The 17,322-nt window shown below is 45.0% G+C and overlaps 1 protein-coding gene across 1 annotated transcript in view; it reads left to right on the top strand.

The window, feature by feature from the left end:
• Positions 1-445: 445 nt before the first annotated feature.
• Positions 446-17,322, top strand: part of arvcfb (ARVCF delta catenin family member b) — a 150,602-nt gene continuing 133,725 nt past the window's right edge. The window contains exon 1 of the mRNA XM_083673668.1: positions 446-560. The gene's annotated coding sequence lies outside the window, so the exon portion shown is untranslated. The remainder of the gene's footprint in view (positions 561-17,322) is intronic.

Here is a 17,322-nt window from a genome sequence, read left to right on the forward strand (position 1 = left end):
AAGTCAGACATGTACTATTTTTTATTTGATTGAAAGTACACTAACCCAATCAAAATATCAATAAGACATTGTTCCTCGAAGGCTCCGCAAAAGGGGCGGACCTAAAGGTAGACATTCGCTCTGACAGTTTGTTGCACTGGCTGTTATTTGATGAGAGGAGGTGTGTAACGGGCCAAAAGCTTCCAACAAACAATTTACTGCAATTTTCTTTCGAATTACATCACTGTTTGCAGTAAACAATAAAATAGCCTACTTGGAGGATTTTTTTTCGGCAGTTGCACAGTGCATTCTTTGCTGTTTGCAAATGGAGAGTGGAGCCTATCACTATCAATAGTAATATAAAGCTTGCTTCAATTTCATATTGAATGAATTATGGACTGAAAAGGGGGGACTTGTTCATGCAAGTGCGTTGTGGGTTACTTTAATTGAGGTGCAATTCCCAGTCGAAGAAAAATAGGTGACTAGGTGAGGACAAGGGACCATCTGGTGATTCCACCGTCAAGTTTACGTTCTGCGTGCGCGTGCTATTCCTAAACTCAAGAGGAAAGGAGGAGGAGAAGGTAAGAATCAAGCATGAAACCTTTTGTTACTGTTCTGTTCCTCATCATCTGTGAAACATTTGGACCAACCGCATAGAATAGGAGCCTTGTGAATCGTATTCATAGGTTGTTGTAGACTAAAGTGCTTCGCGATTGTCATGGAGATTGCGGGATTTAGTGTGCCAGCGGGGAGTGTGGGGATTTTACGCGGAGTTGGTGTTCTTTTGTAGCTGTCAGTTGAAGCCATAAGCCGAACATTTTTAATTAAACGAAGATACATTGGTTAAACAAATAGCCTAACCCCATGCCATCGATTGTAGATGACTGTAGATGATATAGGTATATGCAGTATACAGTAACCTCATGCGTACTACGACATATTGCTGATAACCAGATAATATCCTGCACATTCTTCACTAGTATTTATTCGCAGAACCGCTCAATAAACATGCAAATGTCGAGTAACCGCTGTATATTTCAAAATACCGTATAGTATACCCTCTTATTCTGCAGAGAAGCTACCGAGTGTGTCAAAGGGAAAAGTGCCTATCTGTCTGGAGCGCCTGTAATAAATGGGCAACCTGCATCTTTGCTACAATATATTTCCAAATACATATGTCATCACTCTCTGTACATAAAATATATATATCTTTTGTAGAACAACTTTGTTGTATTATTTCACTTGCCTATTTTAAAATTATCGTGCAATGACATGATGATGATGATTATCATTTCAGGATAATTGTGCAGTCAATATTGACCAGTTAGGGCACCTACTGCCATGCGATTTAATAGAAGCCATACGATTATAACTTTGATGGGTATACCAATCACACATTTTCCCTTTAAAGATCTCTCTCTGTCAATCATTTGAACATCCATTTGTTTCCCCCTAGTTCCTGAGTGAGTATCCATGGAGAGTCTCTATACTTGTAATTATGTATGGAAAAGGGGGCAGTTACTAGTTGCCGGAAAGATGTGTGATGGGCTACTTCACTCTTATGGTGCTCTCAAAGCTTGAACCCCTTTATGCACGCACACACTCTGTTATAATGAAATGCGTGTTTGTACCTAACACCGTGGAGACATCTGAAGTGTTAAAATCAGTTGGTTGTGACGGTTGTGTGGAAAAATGGATGCAGTGGGATTGACACGCATATGCAGTTTAGTATGAATGAATATAAATAGCTGCTGCAGTCAGTCACAAGGTCATGCTCTGGCAGGCGGCTGCTACAGCTTTTGCCCAGGTGGCAGTTTTTCTACATTCAAATGTCGGAATTCTCATTTAGATGTATGTATGTCACTACTCAGAATGCATGGAAATAACTGTTTTCTGTGTTTGTGTCGCAAGTTCCTCACATGGATCAAGGCATGAATCCAATGCAACCATGGATGGATTGAAGGGATTTAACATGTGAACATGTATTCGACTGCTGGGTCTTTTCTTTGTATGAATGGATGGGCATAGGCTACACTGGTATTCTCTGAAAGGCCTCTGTGGCTTACTGTAGAAAGCCTTATCAGCAATTTGATTGACTTTGGCTGAACTCCTCCATCAAATCTGACCGCAACATGTAACACATTTTAAAGATAAAGTGTTACCCAGTTGTTGTTTTTTTACACAGATGAAACAGAAACCCCTCATGAAATCTTCCTTAATGCTAGGTGTTACTTATAAACTAAACTGTATAGAGAACAGAGAGAACTGGCTCTGCTACCATGTTGGAAGCAAATATTTCTTACTCAACACTGGCCTGTTTTATTTCATTTAATTGTCTTAAGGTGAATTCATTAATATATTATCTACTCTATTGCTGCCTTTCACAGTATTGCTTTCCTTGGTATTTGAACATCCCTGATCTTTTTAATCTTCATTTCATATTTATCTCATTTCGCTTGATATTAATGGGGAACAAACTTTGACTGCACCTCGCCATGAGAGGCTACTTGATTTGTATTAGAATGGACCTTCAGCTATGGTTCACGTGAAGTGATCATTGAACTTGAAAGAAACACATACGCAGAGTGGGACAATCTCCCACACAAGGCCCACTTGACTAAAGCATTATCATAGCATGATGGATGTTCACTGGTAAAGGTAGATGAATTGCTGGCACTCTGCTGTGTTGTGTATGACGCATGTTAACCTAGATAGTTCAACAGCACTACAGTACACTGTACAGGCACTTGATCTTGCATCACTGATGTTGTTTTAATGGAGCAGGAAGTAGGTTAGTATACAGCACACAAATCCAGTGAAAAAAGGAATGAACATACAATAATTATAAGCAGTACCAGCAGCATTGAATTCACCCCGACAGTACATATTGTGCAGAGTTTCAAGTTTAGGGAAGGCAGCTTGTATCTTCATGCACCATGGTTGGTGGGTTTGTCACCTGTCATCACCATGCAAAGAATGAAAGGAATCTGAGCACGGCTCAGGATTATGGTAAAACCTCCATATTTTGTCCGTGGGAGTAAACCTGTAGGAAGTAGGTTCTAATTTCTTACTACATGGTGTGTGAAATATGTCATCTGAAATCTTGTATGGCTTTTGCATGCTTCTCTACCTGCATTCATTCCCTCTCTCTGTGTGTGCCGTAGTGGCCAATTGTCTAGGAACTTGGCCTTGACTGTCAAGCCTGTTGACTGTGGAACGTTCTAGGCTGATTTCGCATGTGAATGAAGTGCATTAGAGTACGTCTGGCTTTCTCCCGAGTCCCTACCTCAGATGAGTTTACCTCATTCCAGAGAACCTGGAGGTAGTTAGAGTCTATTCAATCCAATATGCTTTTTCAATGAGAACAGGTCCTTATTCATATGTGATTAGTATTTGTTTTAGTTTTAGGTTTGTGTTGAAGAGCATTGTCAGCATTATTGCCTTTATTGAGATGAAGATGACACCCTGAGGACTGTGGCAAATTGCTTATCACATTTGCTGCAACGAAAGGCTGTCGTCAAGTATCGCAGCGTGTAGGCTATTCCATGTAGTTCATGTGTCATCATTTCGTACGCTTCTCTGATTATTGCTTAATGTTAAAAGCAAGATTGTAATACATGTCATGACCTTGCAAATTGTAGTGCCACAGTGGAACACCATTATAGATGTATTGTTCATATTGCTTTTTTCTATTAGTCAGTGGAGTATGTGAGGAGGAAAAGATTTTTTGGATGGCACCATGGAACGAATACGGCGGCAAGTGAAGATGTGTTTTATCCTCGGAAATGATACGACACATGCCTGATGCATGCTTTTGTCAAGGAAAAGCAACCTATTGCTTTGATGGAGTGGTCCTCTGTGGCCCAGTTGGTAGAGCATGGCGTTAACAATGCAAAGGTTGCGGGTTTGATTCCCGCTGGGACTATATATACAAAAAAATGTATGCACCCACTACAATGTCAGCTAAATGGCATATATTATATGTAATGCACCATGTCACAAAGCAAAAGTCGTCTCAAACTGGTTTCATGAACATGTCAATGAGTTCAGTGTTCTTCAGTGGCCTTCCCAGTCACCGGATCCGAATCCAATAGAACACCTTTGGGATGTGGTAGAACGGGAGATTCACAGCTTGAAAGTGCACCTGAAAAATCTGCAGGAATTGCATGATGCAATCATGTCATCATGGACCAGAATCTCAAAGAAATGTTTCCAACATCTTGTGGAATTAATGCCACGAAGAATTGAGGCTGTTTTGAGAGCAAAGGGAGGCCCTACCCAGTATTACTATAGTGTGAGTGTATATATGTATTATGAAGTGAGGAAAAAAACAAAGCTAGCCTCTTACAGTATGCCTACTGCAGTCATCATCTATGTGGATAATATTTCCACACAAATAAGCGAAACTGATATCATGAAGGTAAATGACATAGTAAGTATGTGAAGCCTACATATATGGTTCTCCTAGTAGTGTGATTGATAAGCGGGAGTTGCTGACTGAGGGGTTGAGACTGAGTGGGCAGCAGGGCAGTGGGCAAAGCATGCTGGGACTGTGAGGGAGGCAGGCCAGGCCAGGGCCACAGTGAATGGCCCTTTATGGAGCTGACACCTGCGGGGAGGCAAGAGCTGTGCTTCCCTTGGGCCGGTGCTTGGTATGCGCCTCCAATCCACTACTGGCCCTCTCCTGGCCTCCCTGGCATGGCTCTTGGCACCTGTTCTAAATCATCCCTCCTGCAAAGGAAATAACTCCTCTTTGTCTGGCCCCAACATAGCATAGCCAGAGGACTGTGTTAAGGCTTTATTGATTGTTTCTGTCTGGGGTTAGATTTAGAAGTTCACGAAGCATCGAAAATATGAGACTGTAAATGTTCTTGCTGGGGAATAAAGATGTTATGTGTTGTTGTTGTTGTTTTTGTTTTTGTTATTGTTTGCTTCCGTATGGGGTTAGCTGTTTTTATTGGGTACACTTGGAGAATAGAGAACCCACAGAGATCAATACTTCTAATATTGGGACTCTAGAAGCTTGGAAAAACCTCACTGGTCTTTCGTCGATTATCCCAAATAAAGTGCACTTTCGGTTCATGTCATCTCGTTTCGTTCCCGTAAGATATTGTGTTGAGGTTGTGGTGACAGAAACGCATGGTCTCAAAGGCCAGAACGGCGCAGCATCGCTCTTCAACGTGTCTCAGCTGGCAAACACAAGATGAACTCTGTGTCGAGATTAGTTTTTGAAAGCAGATTCCGCAGCATCATTTCCCCGTGTACTGGGACCTGGATGGTGCTGTTACAGTCGGCCTCTATCCCCTGACATGCTGACTGCCTGTTAATCCTCTCCCCTGTCTTTACCCCCCAGTGCAACTGAGGTACGGTGTGCATACATGTCGAGCAATTAAACAAAATCCCTCTGGGCATCAAGAGAAATGAGCACAACAAAAAGAAGAAAATACCGGCAATTCCTGGTTGATCCCCCCCACCCCCACCCCCCCCCCCCAATATCAGGATGACAATGGCTAAAACCATGAGAGACAATCAGTGGTGTAGTGCTCTCGCTGTGACCTTCCATCACTCATGAGGACTTAACCCAAAATGAACTCTGCAGCTGTCAACTTGCAGCAATGGCCTGAATTGATATTAAACACATCCCCTATGACCTGCTAGTAGTGGATTGGAATGGCAGTAATTGCAGTCGTCGTCGTCGTCGTCCCCTCCCCCCACTCCAGCTCTCAGTCACCCTCTCTGTGGCCAGGAAAAAGGCGATATTTCCCGTGGTGTTTGTCTGTGTTCGACACCTGAGACAGGGCTCTCCTCCCGGGTCCTCCGCTCAGGGATTAACCCTGCTGGGCCATGCCCTGGCTTGATTATGTCCAGGGATAAGAGCTGCTTAGCGTGTATCAGACAGCCCAGACACCACGGCTGAATTTGGAATGCCTCTCCCTCCCCACCTGCATGACAACATGTCAGGGGGTTTACCATGTCTGGTTAAAGTCCCAGATTGCCACCGCGGTGCACTACTGCCGTGGACTGCAGCATCAGTATTTGTACTGTAGATGGAATTGCAAAATGGACACCTATGAGGTAATGGACATAGCAAGCCAGTCGGTTAAATACAGTATATTGAGTATTACATATTCATCATGATACTGCTATTGATTTGCTGGTAGCCTTTTTTCTTTTCTCTCCTGTTGACAGTTTCACTAGAAGTGTGAAATAAGGTTGGCAAATCATTAGATGGCTCAGGGAGAATAAGACCTTCATGTTAATTCTTATTTGTTTGTTTGTGTGGGTGATTAAGTGAAAGAGCACGGAGGGGGCAGCTTCATAATGTGTTTGTTTGCTCTGTTTTATCATCTCTGCTGAATGGCTGTGGGAAAAAGCTGTCCTATTGAACCTTACTTCTGAGTGTGGGCCTGGCTCTCTGGAGAGTAGGGCTTGATCTCTACTCTACCGAAAAGGACATCCACTGGTAAAGACCTTCCAGAAGAGATGCTTAGAAAAAAAACAACAAAAGAAAAACGGAGGAATCGGCGAAGTCGAGCTGGTCTATAGCTGTGGGTTTGACACGTTTGATATTTTAGTATGGAGGTTCGGAGGTTGTATCTCGGGCTCTGGAGGCCGATCGTACGTCCACCCCTTCATCAGAGGCTATTCCCTCCCTCTGAAACTGCCTTTATTCCACTTCTCTCATTATTCTAAGAAGGCTTTTCTTCTACAGTCTGGATGCCATTACCAGGAGATAAATTGGTTTTGAAAAGGCACTTTTAATTAGCGTACACAGAAAGCTCATGACTATATTGCGAGCCCATGCTCTCTCTCTCTCTCTCTTTCCCCCCATCACAGGGGCTGCACTGCCAGAATTGCGAGGGGATTAGCAGAGCTTAGAAAACTGTGTTTTTGGAATATATTTCAGAAACCTAGCAGCACTCGAAAAATGAGGTTTAGACCAAGTACCTCTAAAAACTCCTATCCTCCATAGCGCGTATGCAGAACAATAAAGAAACGTTTTGTTATTTTTGGACAATGAGAAGACATATACCTGGAACCTATAAAGTAGATTTTCAAAACGATAGGCCAAATATATGACGCACGATTGAGGAAGTACTGCTGTACATACACAAACGACAGGGAAACAATGATAAACAATGATTTGTATGGATGCCAAAAGACTCATTGTGAGAATACAGTGATGTTGCAGCTTGATTTCTAGATGATGTTGAGCTGTAACTCCACTCGAGTCCTAGGAACTCCGACACTTGCTTGTGTGTGGCTGGCTGGCTCTCTCCTCAGTATCTGCCCTGGGGTATCAGTAAATAACAGCTGATTTATGTGGAGGGCAGGCTGGATCGCCATATAAAAGAGCTGTCAAATAAAGGGAAGAAAATGTTTTTCTTCCCTACTTAAGTGCTGGCAGGAAATATAAAGGGACACTGTCACAAAATGAATGTGGCAGAAGAGATGCCAGCATATTCATCAATGCTGGGCTTTATGTGTGGGAGGGTTTTTGATGTGCAGGGCTCAGACTGGGGAAGGTTTCTATGGAGTGCAAAACCGAGAGGCCTTGACCAGCTGTGACTGAATGATGGTGGGCCCAAGCTGTCTTTCCTGCCTGCCTGCCTTGCCTGGCTGCAGCCGAATCTTTCTTCAGGAAAAGGAGAGAAATAATCAGAGCACAGCACATGATGTTGTCCGGTATAAAGGAAATGGAGGTTATTGTTGGTGATGCTAGCTCCCCCGTCAGGTTAATGGGGAGATGTCCTCATTTTGTGGACTTGCTTATCATTTGACCCCCTTTCCCCGACTCTCTTTCTCTCTTTTTCCCTTTCGAATGTTTATTTTCTCAGGTGCTGCTGTGTGTATTCGGCATCCGGCGTCCCGCTGGAAATCGGTTTCTCCATGCCATCTGATGTTATGGTTGTGATGGAATCAATCTTGGCTGCTGCAGAGCTATGCAGCAGAGAGGCCAGTGCTGCAGTGTGTATGAGTGAGCTTCAGCCATGAAACCGGATATGCTGCACCAGCATACATGCCAGGCATGGGAAGATGCACGCACACGCATGCAGACACACACACACACACACACACACGCACGCACGTAGTGGAAAAATATTTTTTTACGAGCAGACTTAAATTAGGCTATCTGACAATTGGAGCTTAGTCAGCACCGGAATTCACATGTATTAATTAACCTACATTGAATGGCTGATAATTCCGAAACAGAAAACGCTTGCGTAAGCTTTTTTCGGTGGCCTACTTTGAAAATTGAATTTAAAATAGTAGTTCACACGGAATACCCATGATGGTGTTACTTGTTTCCCCCAACTACAAATAATGAAGATGCAGGGCAGGGAGGCTGTAGCAGGGCTCACACATGTTTCCATGTCTGCTGAGGGGGCTGCTCGGCCTGCACTGCCTCTGGTGTTCACAGAGCACCCATGTCAGCAGAGCTGTCTGCAGCAGCAGCAGTGTCAGAGCCACTGGACCCCCAACCGGGACCCCTGAGATCACATCGAGATGAAGAAGATCGATCTGCAGCCCCCCCCCCCCGTTGGTCTATGTAAATGAGCCGTCTCAACGATGAAGCTGCTCCTGCAAAGAAAAAGACAGCCTTTCCTATTTGATCAGAATTGTTTGATTGTGGTGCGAGCCTGCAAGGGGGGAATGGGGGTGGGGGGCTGCTGCTGCTGTTGCTGCTGCTATGAAAACCCCTTTGCTCAGCGGCTCTGTGAGCCACACAAACCCAGCGGGAGGCCTCCGCTATGTGGGTCCAGAGATTGGAGGGGAGGGGATGGACAGAGGGAGAGAGAGAGGCATCGGAGAGGAATAGAGACGAGGAGAGGCAGGGCCGGTGTCATGGGGGCTTGGATTGATTTCATCATTCAGAGCATGTGAGTGGGGGCTGGTGTGGCTCTTCTGGGAAGGGGCTTGATGAACGAAGAGGAGGGGGGCCAGTTACAGGCAAGGCATTCCTGGAAGCATCCCCGCTCTGGTACACACACAGTAATAGCCATAGCACATCTCACCGTGACCAATACTGTTCGTATGGTATGGACTCGCTGTATTGAAAATCTCTTCATTCAAACGTCTCGCCACATCAGGGGAGGCTGGTGGAGGTCAAAATCGGAGGACGGCTCATTCTAACGCATGGAATGGAATGAGGAATGGCATCGAACACCATGCATTACAATGAGGCCATCCTCTGAATTCTTCCTCCCCTGCTCCACATAGACACATGGCGCATGCCTGCCATAACATTGCCTTGACGTATCTTCTGCAAAGATCTCCCAGTATTTTCAGCACTGTCAGCTTCACTCACTCTCCGTATGCTGACGGCAAATATGTCTCCTTTGCCACCCCGCCTTTTTCCTCACCGAGTCACCACAAACAGATGGTGTCACCATGAATGGACTACGCCGCTGAATAAATCGAGAAGGAATGCTGCCGCCTCTGTAGGAATGTGCAGGCAAACGCATCGAACGTCCCAAAAGAGCCAGCTGAAAGGAATTGAATAGTAACTGATCCCTGTGCTTAAATACTAACGTGACCGAGACCCATTCTCTGCCCCCTCCCCTCTCCCCATGGGAGCCAGCCAGCGCAAAGCTTTTATTATTGTGACCCATGACATTGTGCTGAATAATGTAATGGGCTCTATTAAAGGATGGTGTGCGTGTGTGTGCGTGTGCGCGTGTGTGTGTGTGTGTGTGGGGGGGGGGGTGGGGCATGGAGGCCTCCAAACAGATCTGCATTCTCACATGCCCCGGCTCCCGGCGTTTCCTCCCACACACTACCGCACGACCGTGGCCCATCAGCTAGCTGCAGAATGCCTGACTGCGCTGTATTGGCCCCTCGGTATCTAGGCTCTTGCCGATAAAGGGTTTAGCACGTCACCCTTGCAGTCACTCAGCTCTTCTTCGAGAGACCTAAAGCAGAATGCTTTATTGGGGGGTCTATGGTTCGGTGTTAGGTCATATTGTATTTATTGTTTAGTATTGTTCTTGTTTTAAAGCACTTTGAAACAATTGTCTTGTAAAAAAAGTGCTATGCAAATTGGATTGATTGACCTCTTGAGCTCCCCCCCCCCCCCCCCCTCCCCCTCAATGCAAAATCAGCCAGGCGATACTGTATGAATTCAGTTCTTTGTCATTTAGTGAGCGGTGTTTGTGTGAATTTGAGTTTTCCTTGCCTTTCTATGTTGGGAAGGGAACCACCAACTGAGAGGTGATATTACATTCTTTTGGGGATGAAGATTAAATGCTCCTTTCTACTGGCTGGCTCTGTATGGCACTGTTTTCTGTTCCCCATAGAAGCTATATCCGTTTCACATCTCAGCTCAGTACGGGTTGATGATTCCTATCCTTATGCTACAGGAACAAACTTAATTACATTTTTGGACTGAATATCATATTCAGATTACATATGCGGCGAAGGTGCTGTATGCTTTCTAGTATTTTCTGAGGAAAATGTAATGTGTGGAAGAAGAAAGCAGTCGATGGAATTCAGCAAAGTAAAAAATAAAGAAATCAAAGTCGCTTTCTCTCCATTTAAAGAAGGCCCCAAAAGAATGGGTAATATCTGACATTTGTCCCCTTTCCTATCTTGGAATAATCTTAACTGAAATCTCCATGCATGACCTTTGAAAACCTTGCCAAATCTGGAGAGCGAAATAAAGCAAAAAATCTTGATTTTCATACAAATAAACACTTGTTTGACCTTGGGGACTGCATTCATTCAAACTCCCCAGCACCACTGTAATAATCTCCTCCCATATGCTGTGATCTTCCTGAGCTTGAACCACAAGCATACATTCCTCCCCACAGCTATTAAACCCCCAGATGTTCTTCCATGGTTGCTGTTTAATATTCAGGAAGTAGATCCAAAAATAATTAAACTCCATGACAAGTGATACGACCCCAATTACCTAAGTCTAACAGCGGTGACAGGGCAGACAAGAGCGAAATAACTCTGGTACGAGGTTTGGACTGAGTTGGTGTCAAGTCTTTAAGAACTTCCAGAATTCCAACATTAGTTTTATTAGGGGCCAAGTGTCAGGCCTGCCTGTAACATAACTTGCTCCCTTGGAAGTCTTTGGATTGAGGTTGTGCTGCTATTCTGTAGTCCTGTCCTTCTAAATAAATACCTTTTCATCTGCATCTTGGCATACAAACTGTCCTGGATCTCCATGCAGGAGAGTTGAAGGCTTGACTCTCCTTTATTTCTCAACATTTCATCACATTCAGTTACTTCAAAGGGAACGTATGCCTAGCATGATTTCTAGTGTTTCATTGAATTGGCCTTATCTGTTGCTTCATGTCTCCTCTTACACAGATATTTATGATTGATGGAAAGTAACGGTTTGGATGCTGAAGATAATGGGAATCTATATGATGGTGTCCTATGTGGGCCACAAGTGAAACAACAGACTTCCGAGTGCAGCATTTGATGTCGATTCCAAATGGCCTATCCATTTCCTGTATCTCTTTCACTTAACAGCTCCCACTGGGTGTGCATTCATTGAGCTGTTAAGAACACCGTATGAATATTCTGAAGGGCTACCTCGCACACAGAGCAAAATAAAGCGAGAGACAGTTTCCTTTAAGTTGTGCCGTTTGCTGCAGCAAGCCTGTGAGCGTGAGGATGGTTGTCAGGGATCTTATTGTGCGAGAGACTACACACGTCGAACACGATGCTGTGGTTTTACCAAGGGAGCCATTTTGCTGCATTAGGAAAGAATGATTGGTCTGCAAGCAGCGCAGCAGCCAGGCCTTTTCCATGTTCCATATTGGTGATGACAGACCCAGTCTCACCGCCCCCCTCTCTCCCTCCATCCTAATCTGGTCTCTGGGTCTCTGCCCCTGGCATCTTAAACCCCTCCATCTCCAACAGCTGGTGACGACAAGGAGGTAGGGAGAGATTAAAAGAGCCTCAGCCCCCCACGGAATCCCACATGACTCCATCCCTCCAGCTCCTCCGAGCGTGCTTTGATCCGCCATGTTTTCAAAACCAGTTGTGCTCCTATATATGGTTCCTATAGACAAGCCAACGTCTTGCCAGCCCTCTGTGGGCTCCATGGTAACTGTGAGCTTATCAATGTGGTCCATTCAAGGAAGATAACTGTGTCTCTGCTGCCAACACTAATGGTGAGAGCGCCTCTTGTTGTGCTTCAGAGGTTAACAGAGCTGCGTTTTCAAAGAGCCTGAAAAAGTCCCTTTGTATATAGCAGTGTTGAACCCTGCGCGCTGTTAACTACTTTTGTGTTCTATGCACTTGCTTAATGGCATGATATGATATGCATCTGCTTTCAACCCACACAAGGCCAAAGTACAGGTTTGGAAATCTGCTGGACTGGACACGGGCATGGGAAATGTAAACCGGAGTGGAATACGCGAGGCAGTTCGAGTTTGAGATGAGGCCGACCCGACGGCCACTCTCCTGGGGAAGCCTGTCAGCTTGCATTAGCGCTCTGTAATTTATGACCTGGATGAGACACGAGGCCGCACACACCCATCCAAATGAACATGGATGTCCCGCGCTTGACCTTGTATTACGAGGCAAATCCAGGGACCTGTTAAAGAGAAAAGCGTGTTCTCTCTCTCTCTCTCTCTCTCTCTCTATCTCTCTCTATCTCTCTCTCTCTCTCTATCTCTCTATCTCTCTCCCTCCCTCTCTCTCCCTCTCTCTCTCTCCCTCTCTCTCTCTCTCTCTCTCTCTCTCTCTCATCTCTGCCTCTATCTCTCTCTCTCTCAATCTTTCTCTCTTCTCGCTCTCTCCCTCTCTCTCCCTCTCTCTCTCTCCCTCCCTCCCTTCCTCTCTCTCTCTCTCTCTCTCTCTCTCTCTCTCTCTCTCTCATCTCTGCCTCTATCGGTAAGCGAGAAGCTCTCCTAACCCCTTTTAGTATTGCCTGTCTCAGACACTTAACTCAGACCTTACACCCTCACGCATGTTTAATGGCTATGCTCACCATAGGATATAAAACGCTCTGGGCACTCCTATGAAGACAACCCGTACAAGGCCATATAATATTCTTTGCTAATGCGTTTTGGCACATTTATCATGGTATCCTGTGGCAATAACACATCATTTAGCATGGTTGGCAGGTCATGTATACCACTGACTCTGTCATTGGGTCTTTGCCTAGATCTGTTTGTGTTCGGAGAAGCTGTTTAAGTCAAGTCGTTGAAAATGTCACCGCACAGAAAGGGGCAGTTGGGAGTCTTATTGGCTCATCATGGTAATTGAGTCGCACGCATGTGAAGATTCGGGGTTGCTGTAACCTTGGTAACGTTAAAGAGGGAATTTGGATGGATGATGGATTATTCTCAGCGAGCATCAGCTAAACTAACAACATCAGTTCCACACAAGTGGTTTGTTTGCAATTTCTCAGATGGTCTACATGCCTCCAATCAAGTAGCTTTCATTTCAGTTTAATAGTCTTTAAACCAGGCTATAGCAGACTTAGACCTTCTGCACAAATGGCTACATCAACAGAATGTATGTGTTCACGAAATGCAGAAGGATTATTATCAAAGGATAGACAGGATTGTTCTATACTATTATTGGACAAGTGTAACTCCATATTAGCATAATCTAATATATATATTAACTGTTTTTCCTCCCTCAACTTGCTGTGTGCAGCCTCAGTCTGCCTCCTTGTTCAGCGAGGAATGTACCGTATGACCTTCCCCACCTATTTTGAATGCAAGAGATGGATTAGAGTCAGATAACTATATCTGAGGCGGTGGATTTTCCAATCTTCTTAGCTCTCCTGAGAATATTTAGATGGGCTGAGCATGAGGGGTTTTACGGAGGCAATGTCACTTGCCTGCCAATGTCACTATTTCCTCACAGAAATGAAGACGGACCACCTGGAGAGAGGAGATTGTGTGTAATGTTGTGTCTAGCCTCTATGTGTCTGTTTGTTTGTGTGTGTGTGTGTCTGTGTGTGTCTGTGTGTCTGTGTATTGACCTTCACACTGTACGCCGAGTCAGTGTGTTTGTTGTGGCTGCTCTCTCCAGCAGATTATGTGGAGGGTAAGACCTGCCTGCTCGCTCTGTTGCCTCCTTTGCTCCAGTGTCCTGTGGGTGAAAAGGTTATCGAGGCAGATGACCTTGTGGCGGTACTTTCCATTTTCTTACGCCCCGCCCATTTAATCTCAGCCTTCTACCGGCTCCCTTGACAGCCCATGCGCCTGAGCTCTCTCAGCCTTCATTACACTGAGTGCAAAAATACATTAGCGCTTATTAGGGGGACCTAAGCTCGGTTCCATCTGCTCCCCTCGAAGGGACTCATTAAATGGCTCTGTCCAACATTGCACCTGGTTGTTGTTGGCTAGCAAAGTATCACGTTACCTTGACATTTGTTTCTTGAAGTTCAGGTTAATGATCGGGTTGGTCATCCTTCGATTTTTCTTTTTTTTTTCTTTTTTTTTTTCTCTCATGGCAACTGCAACATGATCTTTAATCACTGACATCAGACTGCAGGCTTATAGGTCTACGGCGGGTGAAACAGGAGGCTGTTATTTAAGTAACGTAATGTGGAGCCATTTATTGTAATTTGCTGTTATGACAGGGGCCTTATGGAAGTCAATAACAATCATGTCTATTTATTTGAGTCCATTACTGAATCCCTGATAATTCAAGCTGCTCTGTGTTTCGCTCTATATCAGGTTGATAGTCATATCATCAGTCACCATTGTGTCTGCCAGCTATTTTCTGTAAGGGCTGGTTGGACTTGAGATATATTTCCCTCAACCCTGCTGCATAACTGTGTTCAGAGGTGATTCTTGTCTCTGCTTTATTTAAATTCCTAAAGGCTCTCATCTTGTGACATGATAAGGGAACTTAAAGGGCAGACAATTAGCTATGTATCATAGGCCATTTCCTATTGGAGCCAGGGTTCCTGCTCCTGTGAAAGGATGTTATTGCTCTCTGTGATAGGGGTTATTCGGTCCCTAAGAGGAGGATGAATTGTGCGTAGTCCCATTTGGCGTTTATTACTGTAACTATCGCTATGTGGCTTCTGGAAGCTGAGAGGAACAAAAAGCGTAGAGGCTAACAGTCAGTGGGGAAATGTAATGATTTTATTTTTTACCATGTCAGTTTTCCTACATTAAAGAAAGGAAAAATATTCTCCCAGCAAAGTGAAAGAAAAATCCTTCAGGGGAATCTTCCCGGAGAAGTGCCGAAACAGAATTTTACAGTGACGGAGCTCAGAATTTAGATAGCCGGTATCTGAATGCAAGTGTGTCATTTAAATTTTGGCTTAATTTGATTTACATTCCTTTGGAAGTCCTAATTTTCCCCAGTGGCCAAGCTGAACCACCACGGGGGGGGGGGGGGAGGACCCACTCTTCCCCTCACATGAGAGTCACCCTCAAACTAGGGGGATAGGCTATACTGTAGCCACAGTGGTTGGTACTGTAGGGCCTACAGTAAAAATATTGCTGGATAGAATGAAAAGGTTTTCTCAGTGACACCATTGGCTTCCATGTTACACCATTTTCTCAGTTACACCATTGGCTTCCATGGCAACAAAAAGGTGTGTGTGTCTGTCTGTCTCTGTCTGTCTGTCCGTCCGTCCGTGTCTGGGTGTTTGTGACTGTGGCCATGTCTTGTTTGTGTGTGTGTTCTGAGTGTCAGTGAGAGCTTCAGTCACAGAGTAAGAGATTAATCGGGTTACGGAATAGAGAGCTAATTATAGCGGAAGTGCACACGCTGTCCCCAGTTCAGATGTACACACGCATGACGCGTGACCCAAGGACGAGCATTGTTTTTCTGTCAACATTCGTGTGCAGCAGAGGCCAATAACGTGGGTCAGCGATAGAGCTGATGACTGGATTGGCCCTATTTTTGCCTAAAGTGGGTTAGTCTCCTTTTTCCAGTCTCAAAGAAAGTCCCCTGTGGTAAAGCTATAGTCCTACAATCTTCTCTGACCCCGTGCAATGCAAAAGTGAAGCGAGGCAAGAATGAAGTTTAGATAGAGACGGAATCTGAAAATGCGGCCTTCACTAGTGTGTTTACTGTAAGTATATCGATATGCCCAAAGCAAGGCATGCATTTAGAGCATGAACCTCATTGAAATTAGATCGCGTCTACAGACAGCAGTTAGCCGCTCAGACGTACGAGAGAGGTGATATCAGTAAACAGCAAACAGCAAGGAAGCAGGCAAAATGAAAATGGAAGCACGAAGCCAAACAATTCAAACCCTCATCCTTTTCAATTTCCTCGTGGATAGCCGGGGGGGGGGTGGCGGCGGCATCCAGTTTGGTTATCATTTGCTCTCTGTGTTTGTTAACCTACCAGGACCTCTGGATGCCTGACCATATGACACAAATTCCCTCTGTCCCATGTGTGGACTGGGGCCTCCTATGACCTTCCCCTAAGCCTGGAGCCATTGACCAGTCAGTCCACACCACGGCTGATGATGCCCCAGCCAGTTAGGGCAGCTCAGCCCCACCCCCCCAACTGCCACCATCCACTGTTTTGTCCTGAGGTCATCAGTATGGCCAGGGAGTATTAAGGTCAGGCCCTCACCACTCTCCAGCCAGCACGTTACGGGCCACAACACACATCAGGACTGGAGTTGAACTCCAGTTCAAACAGCAGCTGGAAGTTGTTGGGCGTGTTTGCTAAATCCCCGAAACGCCGTACCCAACCCACTCTCGCCGTCGTAAAAAAACCCTCCAACCGTCTGTCCTGATGTGCATCTCTCAGTGCATGTCAAACGTACCTTCTGGAGTCTGCGGTGGTAAGTAGTTAAGCAGAGCTGAGGGGATTTAACCTTTCACAATGCTGTTTGACAGCAACCACATGTGCATTGTAATGAGAGCGGGCGGTCTGTAAGAACTCTCTTTGGATCCACATATGGGTGAGCTCCTCTCCTCTCTGCCTCTGCGCCGTCGCCACCTGGATTGTTCACCACTTAAAGCTCCTTATGTCCGGCTTGACTTTTTAACCTCCGCCGAGCCTGTGCTTTTTAAATAACACAAAATCGGCTTATTTTTTTTTAAATTCTTTATCGCCGGTTCCTGTTCACCCAGCCTCCTTTGAAAAAAAAAAAAATATATATATATATCTATGGCTTTATGTAGTTATTTAACAACGTGGAAAATGGTCTTTTTCGCGACTTATTGTCATTTTTACGAGTGGAATGAGTGAGGTGCCATGCCTTTTTCCCAGTGTGCCGAAGCCTATAAACGTCTCTAAAAGTCTTTCCTTTGAGGAAGGGAGAATAGAGGACATGAGTATCTCTATGTCCCTTTCTCCTGGCTGGTTTAATGGGGAACTGGCTCATTGGTTATTATCACAAATCAATACTTGTCATGGCAGCAAATTCCATCTTTTTATTGGACA

Source organism: Argentina silus (assembly GCF_951799395.1).
Source record: "Argentina silus genome assembly, chromosome: 7".
In the NCBI taxonomy this organism is placed as follows: domain Eukaryota; kingdom Metazoa; phylum Chordata; class Actinopteri; order Argentiniformes; family Argentinidae; genus Argentina; species Argentina silus.